Genomic DNA, 12,775 nt, shown 5'->3' with positions numbered 1-12,775 from the left:
ACCTCTATTTCTTCTCCAATCATGATGCTATGGATCATGATAGCCCGATCTATGGTAACTTCGGACCGGTTGCTAGTGGGAATGATTGAGCGTTGTATGAACTCTAACCATCCTCTAGCCACGGGCTTGAGGTCATGCCTTCTCAATTGGACCGGCTTTCCCCTTGAATCTTGCTTCCATTGTGCGCCCTCTTCACATATGACTGTGAGGACTTGGTCCAACCTTTGATCAAAGTTGACCCTTCTAGTGTAAGGATGTTCATCTCCTTGCATCATAGGCAAGTTGAACGCTACCCTCACACTCTCCGGACTAAAATCCAAGTATTTCCCCGAACCATAGTGAGATAATTCTTTGGATTCGGGTTCACACTTTGGTCATGGTTCTTGGTGATCCATGCATTGGCATAGAACTCTTGAACCATCAAGATTCCGACTTGTTGAATGGGGTTGGTAAGAACTTCCCAACCTCTTCTTCGGATCTCATGTCGGATCTCCGGATATTCACCCTTTTTGAGTGAAAAAGGGACCTCGGGGATCACCTTCTTCAAGGCCACAACTTCATAGAAGTGGACTTGATGCATCCTTGAGAGGAATCTATCCATCTCCCATGACTCGGAGGTAGAAGCCTTTGCCTTCCCTTTCCTCTTTCTAGAGGTTTCTCCGGCCTTGGATGCCATAATGGTTATGGAAAAACGAAAAAGCAACGCTTTTACCACACCAAACTTAAAATGTTTGCTCGTCCTCAAGCAAAAGAAGAAAGAAAAGAGTAGAAGAAGAAGAAATGAGGAAGAGGGAGATGGTTGTGTATTCGGCCAAAGAGGGGTATATATAGGAGAGAGGGGGGTGAATGGTTCGGCCATTATGGGTGGGTTTGGGAGGGAAAGTGGTTTGAATTTGAAGGGTGAGGTTGGTGGGGATTTATGAAGGATGGATGTGAGTGGTGAAGAGATAGATGGGATTTGATAGGTGAAGGGTTTTTGGGGAAGAGGTGTTGAGGTGATTGGTGAATGGGGGAAGAAGAGAGAGAGTGATGGTAGGGTCCTGTGGGGTCCACAGATCCTGTAGTGTCAAGGAAAAGGCATCCCTGCACCAAATGGCATCAAAATCCACGTTTTGAGCCATTTCTGGCGTTAAACGCCGGGCTGGTGCCCATTCCTGGCGTTTAACGCCAGGTTCTTGCCCTTTACTGGCGTTTAACGCCAGTCTGGTGCCCCTTTCTGGCGTTAAACGCCCAGATGGGTGCCAGACTGGGCGTTAAACGCCCAACTGCTAGGCTGACTGGCGTTTGAACGCCAGCAGCATCTTCCTCCAGGGTGTGCTGTTTTTCTTCCTGTTTTTCATTCTGTTTTTGCTTTTTTCATTGTTTTTGTGACTTCTTATGATCATCAACCTACAAAAAAGATAAAATAACAAAAGAAAATAATTAATTATAAAACATTGGGTTGCCTCCCAACAAGCGCTTCTTTAGTGTCACTAGCTTGACAGAGGACTCTCATGGAGCCTCAGAAATGCTCAGAACCGTGTTGGAACCTCCCAACACCAAACTTAGAGTTTGAATGTGGGGGTTCAACACCAAACTTAGAGTTTGGTTGTGGCCTCCCAACACCAAACTTAGAGTTTGACTGTGGGGGCTCAGTTTGGCTCTGTTTTGAGAGAAGCTCTTCATGCTTCCTCTCCATGATGACAGAGGGATATCCTTGGGCTTTAAACACCAAGGATTCTTCACTCACTTGAATGATCAACTCACCTCTATCAACATCAATCACAGCCTTTGCTGTGGCTAGGAAGGGTCTGCCAAGGATGATGGATTCATCCATGCATTTCCCAGTCTCTAGGACTATGAAATCAGTAGGAATGTAATGGTCTTCAACTTTAACCAGAACATCCTCTACAAGTCCATAGGCTTGTTTTCTTGAGTTGTCTGCCATCTCTAGTGAGATTTTTGCAGCTTGCACCTCAAAGATCCCTAATTTCTCTATTACAGAGAGGGGCATGAGGTTCACACTTGACCCTAAGTCACACAAGGCCTTCTTGAAGGTCATGGTGCCTATGGTACAAGGTATAGAAAACTTCCCAGGGTCCTGCCTCTTTTGAGGCAATTGCTGCCTAGACAAGTTATCCAGTTCTTTGGTGAGCAAAGGGGGTTCATCCTCCCAAGTCTCATTTCCAAATAACTTGTCATTTAGCTTCATGATTGCTCCAAGGTATTTAGCAACTTGCTCTTCAGTGACATACTCATCCTCTTCAGAAGAAGAATACTCGTCAGAGCTCATGAATGGCAGAAGTAAGTCCAATGGAATCTCTATGGGCTCATCTTGAGCCTCAGATTCCCAAGGTTCCTCATTGGGGAACTCATTGGGGGTCAGTGGACATCCAGTGAGGTCTTCCTCAGTGGCGTTCACTGCCTCTTCTTCCTCCCAGAATTCGGCCATGTTGATGGCCTTGCACTCTCCTTTTGGATTTTCTTCTGTATTGCTTGGAAGAGTACTTGGAGGGAGTTCAGTAATTTTCTTGCTCAGCTAACCCACTTGTCCTTCCAGATTTCTGATGGAGGACCTAGTTTCAGTCATGAAACTTTGAGTGGTTTTGATCAGATCAGAGACCATAGTTGCTAAGTCAGAGGTATTCTGCTTAGAACTCTCTGTCTGTTGCTGAGAAGATGATGGAAAAGGCTTGCTATTGCTAAACCTGTTTCTTCCACCATTATTATTGTTGAAACCTTGTTGAGGTCTCTGTTGATCCTTCCATGAAAGATTTGGATGATTTCTCCATGAAGGATTGTAGGTGTTTCCATAGGGTTCTCCCATGTAATTCACCTCTTCTATTGAAGGGTTCTCAGGATCATAAGCTTCTTCCTCAGATGAAGCTTCCTTAGTACTGCTTGGTGCATTTTGCATCCCAGACAGACTTTGAGAAATCATATTGACTTGTTGAGTCAATATTTTATTCTGAGCCAATATGGCATTCAGAGTGTCAATCTCAAGAACTCCTTTCTTCTGACTAGTCCCATTGTTCACAGGATTCCTTTCAGAAGTGTACATGAATTGGTTATTTGCAACCATTTCAATCAGTTCTTGAGCTTCAGTAGGCGTCTTCTTCAAATGAAGAGATCCTCCAGAAGAGCTATCCAAAGACATCTTGGACAGTTCAGAGAGACCATCATAGAAAATACCTATGATGCTCCATTCAGAAAGCATATCAGTGGGACACTTTCTGATCAATTGTTTGTATCTTTCCCAAGCTTCATAGAGGGATTCTCCTTCCTTCTGTCTGAAGGTTTGGACTTCCACTCTAAGCTTACTCAATTTTTGAGGTGGAAAGAACTTTGCCAAGAAGGCATTGACTAGCTTTTCCCAAGAGTCCAGGCTTTCTTTAGGTTGAGAGTCCAACCATGTCCTAGCTCTGTCTCTTACAGCAAAAGGGAATAGCATCAGTCTGTAGACCTCAGGGTCAACCCCATTAGTCTTGACTGTGTCACAGATTTGCAAGAACTCAGCTAAAAACTGATGAGGATCTTCCATTGGAAGTCCATGGAACTTGCAATTCTGTTGCATTAGAGAAACTAATTGAGGCTTAAGCTCAAAGTTGTTTGCTCCAATGGCAGGGATAGAGATGCTTCTCCCATAGAAGTCGGGAGTAGGTGCAGTAAAGTCACCCAGCACCTTCCTTGCATTGTTGGTATTGTTGTTGTTTTCGGCTGCCATGTGTTCTTCTTCCTTGAAGAATTCGGTCAGGTGCTCTAAAGAGAGTTGTGCTTTGGCTTCTCTTAGCTTTCTCTTCAAGGTCCTTTCAGGTTCAGGATCAGCCTCAACAAGAATGCCTTTGTCCTTGCTCCTGCTCATAAGATAGAGAAGGAAACAAGAAAATATGGAATCCTCTATGTCACAGTATAGAGATTCCTTTAGGTGTCAGAGGAAAAGAAGAGTAGAAGACAGAAGTGGAAAATTCGAACTTAACAAAGAAGATAGAGTTCGAATTTTGCCTTAAGGGATAGTGTTAGTCCATAAATTGAAGGATGTGAGAAGGAGGGAAGTGATTTTCGAAAATTAAGTGGGAAATTTGAAAACATTTTTGAAAAACATCACTTAATTTTCGAAAATGAAAATGGAAAAGAAATCAAGTGATTTTTGAAAAAGATTTTGAAATTAGAAATCAAAAAGATTTGATTGAAAGCTTATTTTGAAAAAGATGTGGTTAAGAAGATATGATTTGAAAACAATTTTAAAAGATATGATTTGAAAACAATTTGAAAAGATATGATTTTAAAAATTAATGACTTGCCTAACAAGAAAAGATATGAATCAAACATAAAACCTTCCTCAACAGAAAAGGCAAAAAATGTTCAATCAAATCATTAATTGTTAATAAGTATTTTTGAAAAAGGAAAGAAATTGATTTTGAAAAAGATTTGATTGAAAATTGGCTTGAAAAAGATTTGATTTTGAAAAGATTTTGAAAACTTAGAAAAAATCTGATTTGAAAACAAAATCTTCCTCCCCTAGCCATCCTGGCGTTAAACGCCCAGAATGGTATACATTCTGGCGTTTAACGCCCAAAATGCTACCCTTTTGGGCGTTAAACGCCCAACCAGGTACCCTGGCTGGCGTTTAAACGCCAGTCTGTCCTTCTTCACTGGGCGTTTTGAACGCCCAGCTTTTTCTGTGCAATTCCTCTGCTGTATGTTCTGAATCTTCAATTCTCTGTATTATTGACTTGAAAAGACACAAATTAAAAATATTTTTGGATTTTTAATAATAAGGACAAACCAAAATGCAACAAGAATCAAATGACAATGCATGCAAGACACCAAACTTAGCAGTTTGTATACTACTAACACTAACAAAACGAAAATGCATATGAGACACACAAAACACTCAAGTCAATAGAATTCAAAGATCAGAACAAGGAAATCATCAAGAACAACTTGAAGATCAATGAGGACACATGTATGAATGCAATAAGAACAGAAACATGCAATTGACACTAAACTTAAGATGAGACTCTAGACTCAAAAAAGAAATATTTTTGGATTTTATGATTTTATAATTTTTTTTTGGATTTTTCGAAAATTATGTAGAAAAAGAAAATAAAGGTATCAAAATTCTTAATGAGAATTCCAGGAATCATGCAATGTTAGTCTAAAGCTTTAGTCTAAAGAAATTAGACATGGCCGGCCAAGCTTCAGTAGGACATTGCATTCAAGAGCTAAATTGATGAAGATCAATCAGCTTTGGTGATGATAAGAACATCACCTTGAAACACTAGAATTCATTCTTAAGAGCTCTGAAAAAAATACCTAATCTAAGCAACAAGATGAACCGTCAGTTGCCCAGCCTAAACAATCCCGGGCAATAACACCAAAAACTTGATGTTGTTGCCGGATCTTGGCACTGATGTTACCAAAAGCTTGCTCAAAACTTGAACAATCCCCGGCAACGGCGCCAAAAACTTGGTGCGCGAAATTGTGAACTATACTTTTTCACAACTCTCATAATCCCCGGTCATGAACCCCAAAAACTTGGTAGCTCAATACCATGGCATTACACAACTTCGCACAACTAACCAGCAAGTGCACTGGGTCGTCCAAGTAATAAACCTTACGCGAGTAAGGGTCGATCCCACGGAGATTGTTAGTATTGAAGCAAGCTATGGTCATCTTGTAAATCTTAGTCAGGCAAACTCAAATGGATATGGTGATGAACGAAAATAACAATAAAGATAGAGATAGAGGTACTTATGTAATTCATTGGTAGGAACTTCAGATAAGCGCATGAAGATGCCTTCCCTTCCGTCTCTCTGCTTTCCTACAGTCTTCATCCAATCCTTCTTACTCCTTTCCATGGCAAGCTCGTGTAGGGTCTCACTGTTGTCAGCAGCTACCTCCCATCCTCGCAGTGAAAGCTAATGCACACACTCTGTCACAGTGCTGCCAATCACCGGTGTGGTTCCCTCCCCTACTGGAATAGAATCCAGTGATTCTTTTGCGTCTGTCACTAACGCCCAGTAAGTTACAGGTTTGAAGCACGTCACAGTCATTCAGTCATTGAATCCTACTCAGAATACCACAGACAAGGTTAGACCTTCCGGATTCTCTTGAATGCTGCCATCAATTCTTGCCTATACCACGAAGATTCTGACTTCACGGAATGGCTGGCTCGTTTGTCAGGCGATCAACCATGCATCGTGCAATCAGGAATCCAAGAGATATTCACTAGAGCCTCGAATGCTAGTAGAACAAGAGTGGTTGTCAGTCACTTTGTTCATGAGTGAGAATGGTGATGGGCGTCAATCATCACCTTCATCAAGTTGAAGAACAAGTGATATCTTGGATAAAGAACAAGCGGAATTGAATGGAAGAACAATAGTAATTGCATTAATACTCGAGGTACAGCAGAGCTCCACACCTTAATCTATGGTGTGTAGAAACTCCACCGTTGAAAATACATAAGCATAAGGTCTAGGCATGGCCGAATGGCCAGCCCCCCAATGATCTAAGATCTAAAGTGATCAAAAGATATAAAGATCCAAAGACTCTAATACAATAGTCACAGGTCCTACTTATAGAAAACTAGTAACCTAAGGTGTACAGAAATGAGTAAATGACATAAAAATCCACTTCCGGGTGCAGGGAGGTCAGAATCCAACAGCATCTGCAGTCCTTTTTGGTCTCAGAATCAGATTTTTGCTCAGGTCCCTCAATTTCAGCCAGAAAATACCTGAAATCACAGAAAAACACACAAACTCATAGTAAAGTCCAGAAAAGTGAATTTTAACTAAAAACTAATAAAAATATACCAAAAACTAACTATATCATATCAAAAACATACTAAAAACAATGCCAAAAAGTATACAAATTATCCGCTCATCAGAGCCTTTGTGATCTTGTCAAATGTTGTCGTCCTTATCTTAGTTGCAAATCCAGCTTTTTTGCATAGGTCACATAAAAGTCATGCGCCATCTGTAACTGAGCAAACTGCATTCCAACTCTTGGTAACTCGTCTTCTTGTAGATTACCATAATCTGGTAACTGTATTTTATATTAATCTGAAAGAAATATTAATTACCATTAGTTATCAAATCAAACATGTATGACTACACAAAAGTAAGCTAGACTACAATACCTCATCACCAAGCTCCTTCTCTTCACTTTCAACATCTGTAACATCCGACAACTGCGTGGCCTAAAATTCCAAAACAAACAAAGTAACCAAAAGGAGGAAGATCCTTATCAAAACTCATTTCAATAAAATCTCTAAAACAATCACCGAAAACACATCAATAGCTATAAATCCAGATAAGAGAATTATTTTTTCATTTTATGTATTATTTAAATAATTTCCCCCTTCCCCCATTAAAATTTATTATTTTTTGTTATTATTTGTAGTTATCAATCTAAGAAGAATGTTAGAATCAATGTTTAAAACTTAAAAGTATGGAATAAATTATATTGTTAAATTATTATTAGATTAAACAGTTTAATTAATTTTTTTAAAAATAATTTAAATAATAAATATTTATATTAAATATTTTTTTAATTCAGTGAAAATCATGAGTAATTATTTACTCCATTTGGCTATTATTTAAGGGCTTTAATCACCCTTTAGTGGCTTCTTTTTTCACTCCATAAACAAAATTATTTTCATGTATATTTACATACACACACTCTTTTCTTCAAATGCAGGAAGAACATAAGCACACCATTCATTATAAACCACTCAAATAACTTCATAATTGGTTAATCTATGCAAATGTAGGATAAACATAACCATATAATCCCATAAGCATGAAAAATATTAAAATAACATGCAGGAAGCATATGAGCATATAACTAAAAAAATATGCAGTGAGCATATAACCATATCATTACATGATTACAACACTCATATAAGCATTTCATGGTTAGCATGTTGCAAATATAAGTATCATTCACTTCAATTCAGTAAACAAATTTACCCACTGCATCACCCTATGGTTATTTATTTTATATACTTGCATGATCATCATGTAGGGATAGTATACGCACACCTTAGATAAAAATGAATTCATATAAGCATACCAAAAAATTAAATTATGATATCCCATCATCCATATAAGCACATAAGTCCCATATAGGATGATTAGCAAATAAAGATGCCATTTAATTTTTATTAGACAGCGAACATTCATATAAAAAACACGTAGGAAAATATGCTTCTTGGATATAATCATATAAACATGAAATAATTAATTAATTTCATCTAATCCTCAATGCATGTAATGATACCATTAAATATAAAACAAACATAAATTTCTTAGCATCTCAACTCATTGATTACACTTGCATGTTTCAATAACCATACAATTAAAGAACTCATTTACATTGTGACTAAATTAAAAAATTACACTCGAAATAAACATCCATGGCAGAATATGAGGATCCTAATTGCTCACCTTGTTCGACTTGTGATCGTGGCCTGCGACATAACCGGCTAAATTTTCTGGTTCGTCTGGTAAATTTTCTGAAACGTTAGAGGCTACACAAACTAACGGTTCAACTATATCGACCACCGTTAATGAATTTTGGCAAGGTGATGTGCATAAAGGAGGACCCTTGCTTGAAACATGTTCTTCTTGCGATTCTGCCATTCTGAAGAAGTCAAAACCGGGTGCGTTCTGTGCGAAGGAGAAAGCGGCGCTGGTTGTGGACTGTTCTATGGTAGACGAAGGAGGAAGCCGATCAAAGAGACGCAGTGCTGGGCAGTGGATTACTATGAGAGCTGGGAAGATACGTAAGGGGCAGCCGCTTGATCAAGAAGGAGATGGCGTGGGGAGAGAAATTCTCGTACTAACCTAATTATTTGATTTGTTTCTATAATTAAGAGTGATTCTATTATTTTCAAATTTCAAATAAGAAATAATAAAATTAATTAATAACCCATAATTTATTTTTAATTTCAATTAAACCCCCATTGTATGCATTGTAGAGTAAATCTATTGTTTCCTCATACTTTTCCATTAGAAAATTGCTATCACTAAGTTGATTTATATCCCTTAGAAAAATACCATAGACCTCCTGTTGTTATTCTTCAATCATTTAAAGTTAAAGTACTTGGAGGTTCATTTGATGGTTAAAGGAAAATTGTTGCCATATAATATTCTTTTTTAAGTGTTTGTTTTTATTTATAAGTATCTTCTAAAAAGTAGATTCATTGTAAATATTTTTTCCTAAATTATGTATGCTTGCAAAACGTGATTAACGTATCCTAAATCCTGACATTCATGAAAGTGTTCAATTTTTAAACAGGTTACTTATTACTTATTCATCATTTCTGGATTTATGTATATGGTTTTCCTTATTATTAAATTGAATTAATGAATGCTACCATTTCTTTATTTCTCTTTTCTTTTTTCTTTTAGGTTTTGAATTGCGTCTTATCAATTCTCAAGACTCAATTCAATTGAAAATGGTTCATTAGTTTCGAAAATTGATGATGAATGCTTTGATTGGAAAGCTATTAGAATGATTGACATCTAAAGAAAAATAGTGAGCTATCCTTAATGTTCTTTAATATTTTATTTAAATTATAAAATTCTTATAAATTCTTATGATTCTTAAAACATTTTTTAAACGTATCCTATATAATTGTATATAGTTTCTCATATTATTAGTGTTCTATTTGTACTCATTTTAATTTATTTTGTATAAAACCAGTTTTATATTTACTTATGTTAATTGGTCAGGTTGGTGTCTTCTATGTCATTGGTACAATTAAAGAGATTGTGGATGACTCAAACTGGTGGTATTATGTTTGTGTTGGTGGTCATGCTGTTGTTAAAAATGATGTGTATCATTGTCATGTATGCGGCTAATCTGTAAAACATATTGTTGTGAAGTAATATTCCTTCTTATCTCTTTTTATATTACCGAATTTCAAAAATATTGCATCTTTTCTTTTTAAGTACATCGTTTTAGTTTTCATTATTCTTATTGTTTGTCTTGTTCTTTTGATTTTCATTATGTAGATATAAGATTAAAATTATTATTGAAGATGGTACTTCTTTCGATATGTTTGTTTTGGTGAATAGTGCTGCCACGAAACTATTTTGAAAGACTTACTCTGAAGCTTTCTTGTAGACTGAAGAAGAGCTTTCTTTTGATTTTAATGTTGTTTTCCTGGTACATTTAACAAACTTAATGTTTTGATTGCAGTTTTTTCTCTTTTTACTTAGAATCAAATTCATTCTTTTTTTTATTATTTTATTTTAAATTGTTTTCCAGCAGCTTCATTGTCCATACATATCTCGATTGTTTTAAGATATCATTGGAAAAGAAAAGATGTTTAAAGTTGAAATAAGAAAAGTTTCCCATGAACATTGCTCCAGTGGGTTTTAAGTGGTTAACCTCTTGAGTGATGTACCTAGTAGATATCTGATTGATGATTCTATTAATGTATGTTTTAAAAGACCAAAATTATATGCAATATTCTATTGTTGAGGATTACAAGAGTTAGATATTTTCTTGAAAGGTATTCATTAAAAATTATTGTCTCTTATGCTTATGGAGATAATCTTTTTATTATTCGGGATCTTGAGGTTGCCTAGATGCTAAAGAATAAATATTCCGATTTACTTGAAGAAAAACCAAAATTTACACATGTCTTAATTTTGTTGTCAATTTTGGTTGTATAACTTATGTCATTTTTTAAATCTTTGTCATCTAAGTTTTGAGTCTACTTTTCATTTGGAATCTTATTATTTTAGGGTGTATATGAAAGAGGAGTGCCAGCCAGAATTAGTTCAGAAATCATGCACAAGAAACTTGTGTTTATGGTAGATCCTAGACCTATAGGATGTGAGCTTAATAGATCTGTGTATATTGTTCGATAAATTTGGGATGAGATTGGTGTTGTTGGACTATTTGAAGGGGTTGCCACAATGAATGAGCTAAAGATTTGCTGATTTTTCTTCCTATGTTTAAATTGTAATACAAAATTCATGGTTTACTATTAAATCTAGGAACAAATGAGTTTTGTTTCATTCCTGTTTATTATCTTTCATAATGATATAATTCTTTCTTTAACCTACTCTCATTAATTTATTTTACTATTTTGTTCAAATTAGGTTCAATATATTCAATTATGAAAAATCCAACTACTGAAAATGGTTACTAGTGTGTTGTTATTTCATCTCAACAATGTAGCTTACCTTCAAGCTCAATCCAACAACATGTAGCTACTTGTGAATCTTTTTGTCCTCCACGCAATTCAAAAGTTGAACTAATTTTACTGTTTCTCATTTTTTAACTTTGGGGGTTTAGTTAATGTCCTATGAAACCTTTAAATTATGTATTGTTATTTCTCGATGACTCATGTTTTATTTTTTTGTAAATATTTGATATATATTATTCCACTGAATGTCTGATTATGCAGATACTTTCAAATGTTGCCACTGGCTTTTCCTTATATTCATATCCATCTCATGGATACCACGATACTGTTTTACTGACTTAATTTATTTCAAATGGATAATATCTAATTGTTTTCATATGTTGTTAAATTGTTGGTTTTAATTTTTTTTCCTTTTTGAAAAGTTCTTAATTTGTGAAAGTTTTCATTTTCAGGAATCTACTAATATGGTTCGTGATGATGCTAGCTGCTCAAATCATGTGCAAAATTCTAGGGGTAATTCTTCTATTGTTGTTGTAGCAAAAGTTGAAGGACTTCCCAACCAGTCTGTGCAAGTAGACCTTCATGATGACGATATCACAAATCTTTTTGCAATATAATTAAACTAATTTAACAATTTAATGTGTAATGTAATTTTTATTTATGTGAATAAACTGTGTGAATTTAGATATCTTAAAATTCAGTTCTACGTATTTTAACTATTATAAGTTTCATAATTATTATGTGGACTTCAAATTACATTACAAACAATTATTATCAGTATTATTTATGAAACATAATTCTTTTCCTTTCAGTTTAACAATGTTGTTTCATAAATGTTTGACACGCAAACTCAGAAATAGTTTATTTTATGTATTTGTCCATTTATTTTTTTCATTTATGGTGTTATATACATTAAGAATATTTTCTTATTCTTTGAATTATACGGTAAAAGTATGTGAAGTTGAATTATTTATATATCAATTTTTCAAAGGTTCCAATTGTCTTCCAAATTGGTTAAATAAGTTTATTTTTTCTTTGATTTTAAATTCATATTTTTTTCCTCATTCATTGGGATTTAATCTATTATTACCGTTTCAATTTTGATTCTCTCGTTTTATTTTTCATTTATATTTTTGTAGTAAATTGCTAAAAGAGAATTGAAAAACATTTTTAGAATGTTATAGTATAATGTATCCACAATAAAAAGATAATTATAAAAAATAGCAAATTAATGAGTTACATGCTCACATATAAATTTTTTCACACTTTTTTAAATTTGACCAAATTAAAAAATTAAATAATTTTTGAATTTATAAAAAAAAGTGATGAGATGTATATTACTAAACTTACACTTCACTGTTTTCTCATCCTTTTCTTTTAAATTTTTACCCTTCTTTTTTCTTCTTCTTTTTCTTTGTAATACCCTACCACACAGAGTTTTACACTTAGGATGTAAAATAGAGGTGGCGAGGCACTACGACCTCCAAAAATAAAAATTTAATATATAATATAGTAAAAAAGATTTATAACTATGAGCCTTTGAAGAAAGGGATAAAACAAAACCGTTGAATTGAAAAGCGTAACGCTCACGAAGCGATAAAGCAGACAGCTCAAGATAGAACAAGCTAA

The 12,775-nt window shown here is 35.2% G+C and overlaps 1 non-coding gene across 1 annotated transcript; it reads left to right on the top strand.

Annotated features, from left to right (window-relative positions):
* Window positions 1-3,190: 3,190 nt before the first annotated feature.
* On the top strand, window positions 3,191-3,298 carry LOC112719015 (small nucleolar RNA R71). The gene has a single exon (XR_003161339.1). It is a non-coding gene; the product is annotated as a small nucleolar RNA R71 (small nucleolar RNA).
* The last annotated feature ends 9,477 nt before the right edge of the window (window positions 3,299-12,775 follow it).

The sequence above is a fragment of the Arachis hypogaea genome, chromosome 10 (genome assembly GCF_003086295.3).
Source record: "Arachis hypogaea cultivar Tifrunner chromosome 10, arahy.Tifrunner.gnm2.J5K5, whole genome shotgun sequence".
In the NCBI taxonomy this organism is placed as follows: Eukaryota; Viridiplantae; Streptophyta; class Magnoliopsida; order Fabales; family Fabaceae; genus Arachis; species Arachis hypogaea.
Note: the sequence above shows the minus strand (reverse complement) of the source record. Positions and strands in the feature narration are given on the sequence as shown.